Source organism: Spinacia oleracea, chromosome 6 (assembly GCF_020520425.1).
Source record: "Spinacia oleracea cultivar Varoflay chromosome 6, BTI_SOV_V1, whole genome shotgun sequence".
NCBI lineage: Eukaryota > Viridiplantae > Streptophyta > Magnoliopsida > Caryophyllales > Amaranthaceae > Spinacia > Spinacia oleracea.
This window is the reverse complement of record NC_079492.1, coordinates 80,601,730-80,608,985: the sequence shown is the minus strand read 5'-3', so window position 1 is coordinate 80,608,985 and position 7,256 is coordinate 80,601,730. Positions and strand designations below refer to the sequence as shown.

At 33.1% G+C, this 7,256-nt stretch overlaps 1 long non-coding RNA gene across 1 annotated transcript; it reads right to left on the bottom strand.

The window, feature by feature from the left end:
* Window positions 1-2,519: 2,519 nt before the first annotated feature.
* LOC110799463 (uncharacterized) lies at window positions 2,520-6,948 on the bottom strand. Its single transcript, XR_008924441.1, has 4 exons — window positions 6,777-6,948; window positions 5,664-5,898; window positions 5,524-5,563; window positions 2,520-2,657 (listed from the first exon to the last, which is right to left on the bottom strand). It is a non-coding gene; the product is annotated as an uncharacterized lncRNA (long non-coding RNA).
* Between the last annotated feature and the right edge of the window lie 308 nt (window positions 6,949-7,256).

Here is a 7,256-nt window from a genome sequence, read left to right as displayed (position 1 = left end):
ACTTCCCTTGCTACCTTGTTAGTGGAATTAGGTTTATTTTTGACTAGGTGATACGACTTTAGCCTGTCAGTTTATAATGTTGACAACACAAACTTGGTTTCCTCCTAAATTGCTTGCCACATCATTCATTAATTGCCAACCGAATTTATGCATCCAAGTCGGCGAATTAACACTCCATTTTACATTTTCACATCTTCTTCGAGAAAGTCTACCCAATAATTTCAAACAAAAGTATACTACTTTTCCAACCAATCCCCAAACAAATTCACAAATTTCCCCCCTTTTTTCAATTTATGGGTTAATTTTTTCTGGAATTTGAGAAATGAGTTTACTAACAACATCATCACATCATCAACAACTTGGTCTTATCAGCTTCAATTCAACTTCAAGTTCAGGATGTTAAAATGTAATCTAGAAAAATCTAAATCTAGAATGTACTACATAAAAATCTAAATCTAGAATGTACTACATAAAAATCTAGTAGAGTGTGTGGAAAAATCTAGGTAAAATAATATCTAGAATTTACCTAAGAAATATCTAGTGAAGTGTTTAGAAAAATCTAGAGGTAGAAAATTCTAGAGAATGAACTATATGTACAACTAGAAATAGAGCATTGTTGTATGGTGATGGAATGTGGAATGAAAAATATAACATTTTATCTTATGCTCACTCTTGCTCTCCATATCAAAACATAACCACCAAATACCCACCAATTCTTCCGCACCCAAATTTCTAACATTTGGTATCCGAGCCAAAATTCCCAAAGCCTTCACTACTTTAGCCAAAACACATTCAACCCAAACACAAAACAAATTACAATGGCTAACAACCCAACATTTTCGATTCCAGTTTTCGGGGGAGAAAACTATGATTTTTGGAAAATTAAAATGAAGACACTACTAACATCTCATGGGTTGTGGAGTTATGCTGATAAAGGATATATAGAATTAATATGAAGATGAAAGTATCCTAACCGAAGCACAAAAGAAGCAACCCGATGGTGAAAGGATGAAGGATGCTAAGGCATTGTATCTCATACAAAATGCGGTGAAGGATATGATATTTCCAAGAATTTTGAGGGCTAATACGACAAAGGAGGCGTGGGAGATCCTAGAACAAGAATTTCAAGGAGATAGCAAGGTGAGAAGTATTAAACTTCAATCTTTAAGAAGAGATTTTGAAAATTTAAAAATGAAAGAAGGTGAATTTATTAAAGATTATTTTTCAAAAGTTATTGAAATTGTGAATCAAATGAAATCATATGGGGAAGAAATTTCGGATGAAAAAATTGTGAAGAAAATTTTGGTATCTTTAACGGATAAATTTGATAATATTATCACTATAATTGAAGAAACAAAAGATTTATCCAAAATTACGGTTGAACAACTTATGGGATTTTTGGAGTCTCATGAACAAAGGAAAAACCGTCATATTAATGAAGAAGCGGTTGAGACTGCTCTTGCAGCAAAATTCAAGAATATGTCCAAGGAGAAGGTTGTGCATCATGAAGAAGAGGATTCAACAAAGTACAAATGTACGAATGCTAAACTTTCCTGCAATATTTGTAAGAAGACTAACCATGATAGTGAAAATTGTTGGTTTGAATGAAAACCACAATGTTGGGAATGCAAAAGGAAAGAATTGCAGGTTCAAGAAAAATAATGTTACCAATTTTTGTGAAGAAAATCAAGAAGAAAATCTATTTTGAAGAAGATTATGAAGTTTGGTAATGACAAGAGCATTAGAGGGGATGGTTGGTGACATGAGCACCAATAACAAAATAAAATTTGAAGAAAAATTTCAGGAGATGTCTAGTGACGTGTGTATCAGTGGGATAGTTGGTAACATGGATACCAACGAGAAGATGATCAAGACTAATAAAAGGTATCGAGAAGATAGAGGTTGGTAACAGGGGTGCCAAGATTAATGAAACTCAAACGTTCATGTCCAGTGGAGGTTGGTGACCTCAAGTGCGGGCTCATTTTAAGGGGTTTAGTGCGGGCTTTTACATGTACAACACATGGCCTGCCCGCACTTGATGTTTCTCGAGTGCTGCCAAAATATTGGCAGCACTTGATGTTTCAAGTGCTGCCAATTTGGAAAATGAGCCCGCACTTGACATATTTTGTGCTGCCAAGTTTAGAATATGAGCACGCACTTGATATATTTTGTGCTGCCAATTTTGAAAATGAGCCCGCACTTGACATATTTGGTGCTGCCAATATTGAAAATGAGTCCGCACTTGACATATATGGTGCTGCCAAATTTGAAAATGAGCCCGCACTTGACATAGAAATGGGCAGCACAAGCATAAAAATGAGCCGCACTTGGCCTATAAATGAGCCGCACTTGATCTAGATTTGTTGTATAACCGATTTCCCTGCTACATATTACAATTGGACCAGGCCACTAATTAACCTCCATACGTCATATAAAAAGTATCCAATTATATAGATAATTAAATTAAATAGTATATAATTGTAAATATAAAAGTCGATTACATTACAATCATATGAAAAACTAGCTAGAATCCATAATTTAAGATTCAGTACAAGAAAATATCAAAGACAATCACTGGTAATGAAGTTTGCCAACATTTCTTGAACTTCATCTATCTCCTCAAAGGTGAAAGGCCGCTCCCTCGGATTATTGAATACCTTAAAAAGATCGACCATCAAAAAATATATATACACGTTAGTTATATTATAAATATTGAATCGTACAATAAATTAAGACTTAATTTGTTCATAACAAATAAATAATGAACCATATAATAATAAAATTGGTTAATTTCGGTCCCAACTTTCATCTAATGAGCTTAAATAAATATTTTAAAGTCCTTCCATGTTTAATAAACTTAGTTTTATGTTTCAAAGACTCATTCTTACCCATTTTGGTGAAGTTATGCACATTTAAGCCTCGTTTGTTCATTATCGGTCAATTTTGACTAAAATGGCTAATTTCGGTCCCAACTTTCAACTAATGAACTCAAATGAGTATTTTAAAGTCTTTCCATGTTTAATACACTTAGTTTTATGTTTCAAAGACTCATTCTCACCCATTTTGGTAAAGTTATGCACATTTAAGTCTCGTTAGTTCATTATCGGTTACATTTTGACTAAAACGGCTAATTTCGGTTCCAACTTTCAACTAATAAACTTAAATAAGTATTTTAAAGTCTTTACATGTTTGATACACTTAGTTTTATATTTCAAATATTAATTCTCACCCATTTTGGTGAAGTTATGCACATTTAAGACTCATTTGATCATTATCAGCCACATTTTGACTAAAATGGCTAATTTCGGTCCCAACTTTCAACTAATGAACTTATATGAGTATTTTAAAGTTATTCCATGTTTTATACACTTAGTTTTATGTTTCAAAGACTCATTCTCACCCATTTTGGTGAAGTTATGCACATTTAAGCCTCGTTAGTTCATTATCGGTCACATTTTGACTAAAATGGCTAATTTCGGTCCCAACTTTCATCTAATGAACTTAAATGAGTATTTTAAAGTATTTCCATGTTTAATACACTTAGTTTTATGTTTCAAATACTCACTCTCACCCATTTGGTCAAATTATGCAATTTAAGCATCGTTAGTTCATTATCGGTCACGTTTTGACTAAAATGGCTAATTCCGGTCCTATCTTTCAACTAATGAACTTAAATGATTATTTTAAAGTCCTTCCATGTTTAATAAACTTATTTTATGTTTCAAAGACTCATTCTCACCCATTTTGGTAAAGTTATGCACATTTAAGCCTCGTTAGTTCATTATCGGTTACATTTTGACTAAAATGGCTAATTTCAGTTTCAACTTTCAACTAATGAACTCAAATGAGTATTTTAAAGTCTTTCCATGTTTAATAACTTAGTTTTATGTTTCAAAGACTCATTCCCATCCATTTTGGTAAGGTTATGCACATTTAAACCTCGTTAGTTCATTATCGGTCACATTTTGACTAAAATTGCTAATTTCGGTCCCAACTTTCAACTAATAAACTTAAATAAGTATTTTAAAGTCTTTACATGTCTGGTACACTTATTTTTATATTTCAAATACTAATTCTCACCCATTTTGGTGAAGTTATGCACATTTAAGACTCATTTGATCATTATCGGCCACATTTTGACTAAAATGGCTAATTTCGGTCCCAACTTTCAACTAATAAACTTATATGAGTATTTTAAAGTTATTCCATGTTTTATACACTTAGTTTTATGTTTCTAAGACTCATTATCACCCATTTTGGTGAAGTTATGCACATTTAAGCCTCGTTAGTTCATTATCGGTCACATTTTGACTAAAATGGCTAATTTCGGTCCCAACTTTCATCTAATGAACTTAAATGAGTATTTTAAAGTATTTCCATGTTTAATACACTTATTTTTATGTTTCAAATACTCACTCTCACCCATTTGGTGAAATTATGCACATTTAAGCATCGTTAGTTCATTATCGGTCACGTTTTGACTAAAATGGTTAATTTCGGTCCTAACTTTCAACTAATGAACTTAAATGAGTATATTAAAGTCCTTCCATGTTTAATAAACTTATTTTATGTTTCAAAGACTCATTCTCACCCATTTTGGTAAAGTTATGCACATTTAAGCTTTGTTAGTTCATTATCGGTCACATTTTGACTAAAATGACTAATTTCGGTCCCAACTTTCAACTAATGAACTTATATGAGTATTTTAAAGTCTTTCCATGTTTAATACACTTAGTTTTATATTTCAAAGACTCATTCTCACCCATTTTGGTGAAGTTATGCACATTTAAGCCTCGTTAGTTCATTATCGGTCACATTTTGACTAAAATGGCTTATTTCGGTCCCAACTTTCAACTAATGAACTTCAATAAATATTTTAAACCCTTTAAAAGTTTAATACACTTAGCTTTACGTTTAAAAGATTCATTGTCACCTACTTTGGTTAATTTATGCACATATAAGAATCGTTTGATCATTATAGGTCAAATTTTCACTAAAATGGGTTATTTCGATCTCAACTTTCAACTAATGAACTTAAATGACTATTTTAAACCCTTTACAAGTTTAATACACTTAGCTTTATGTTTCAAACACTCATTCTCACCCACTTTGGTGAATTTATGAACATTTAAGCCTCGTTAGTTCATTATTTGTCACATTTTGACTAAAATGGCTAATTTCGGTCCAAACTTTCAACTAATGAACTTAAATGAGTATTTTAAAGTCTTTCCTTGTTTAATACACTTAGTTTTATGTTTCAAAGACTCATTCTCACCCATTTTGTAATTTTTTTTCTCGTTTGAACAATTCTATCAAATTAAGAATTTCCACTCTTTAAGATTTTGTAAAGTAGTACTACTTACTCACTCTGATGTTTTCTGTTGATAAGATGTAAGCATTCGAGGAAAGACAAGTATCATATTCAAAAACAGGAAAAAAAAAGTGAAGACCGGATATAACCAATAAACAATAAGATAAAGTCATAAAACAATCATTGAAATTAAATAGAAAGACTACGTGTACCTTTAATAGTAGACTGAAGCCACTGAAACCGATGTGCACACTGAAGGGAGGAAGAAAGTAGACGTCATTGATGTTAAAATAGGATACTCCGTATTTAATATGAGAAAACATAAAACCCTAACGACTTGAAGTACACTGACTATAAAGAAAGCTCGCTGACAGGTTCCTTGTGAACTGAATCGGTAACAGGGTTAAAGCTCCCATTGCTTTCACCATCTACTACACAGTTCTCCCCGACCCCAAAACTTGCATCAAGGCTTCCAAAGATTAATACATTCTTTACCGCATCGGGGACTTGGATATGCTGCGGTATGATGACATGTTGACCATCAGAAAACTTCAACTTCTCAAGCTTTGTGGTTGTATTCTTCACACCTGAGATATTTAGAATGACGTATTCAGAAACTCCTTAAACCAAAACCATTATAGTGTCATCATCACACCATGTCTACCATCAGATCTGGTTTGTGGGCCAAGCAATGTCATTTAAAACATGGGAAAATGTTTTTTTCTTCTGTCAACATGGGTTTAGGGAAAAGTAAAGATGAAAACTACCCATTTGTTGATCTTGTTGCAGCATGAGCAAATTCACGGCTCAGATTATTTATCAAGTGATCATCAGAAACACAGTTTAAAATCATGGTATGCAAGCATCCAAAACAGGCCAAATATGGCTTTAAAACAAACATTCAACTCTCACGCATTCAGGCAAGCATAAGAAAAACATGGTACCAAAGTCCTATTCTTAAATACAGAAAAAGTAAAGAGATGAGAAAAGAAACCACAAGACATCATAAAATATTATGTAGAAATGGATATCTTCAAGCAGTCAAGCCTAACAACTAGCTTCGTAAAGGAAATGCCTAATCTCGGAAGGCTGGAATCAAGCAGAGCAGCATCAAGTGCAGACTGAGCAGGGGTGCTCACACTATTATGATTTGCCTAGAGGGCAGGGTCAAAAAACAATTCACGGCCCACAAACCAAAGATTTTCATATGTGAATGGCCATTAAGCTGTGAGAAAGCATGAGATATGTTACAGTTTCTTAGCATCATCCAGAAAACATAACTGCATTGAAACACTGACTCAATAATTGTTATAAAAAGCATGCAACATATGACTTCATCTCCATCTAAATACAAACTTAAAAGTCACAGTTATAAATTGTAACAGTTGGATGTGCTCAAGCGGAAACTGAGAAACAACAGCAACACAACAACAGAATTAGAAGATAAAACAACAGAGCTACTTACCAAGAATAGCAGATTTGGAAGAAAATGTGACACTGCTGGACAAATCCCTCAATCTTCATATCTGTTTCAGTGTCATAAGCAACTTCCTTATTTGCAGGCTTCACAGTACCAGTAATCCAGTCATTGAATTTACAGTAATTCTTTGCCTCGAATACTCAAATCAAAATAAACAACGTTGACAACAGTATTACCATTATCATATCTATGAGACGGTCTTAGTAAACACTGAAAATGATTTCAGGTAAACAGGACTACATGAGTATTAAAAAGAGAACTATCATATCTTTACCTCTCTTCATCTAGTATACAAACAAGGGGTGCTTCAAATTACTATGGAACTAAGAATCACAATCATTGAATGTAAAAAAGGAAGGCAAGGTGAGAGCATAAGCATCTTAAGCACATTGTAAACAAAAAAACTTTGACCTTATGCATCAAGCCCAGACATTCAGCAGGGTCTGTACCATATGGATGCACATA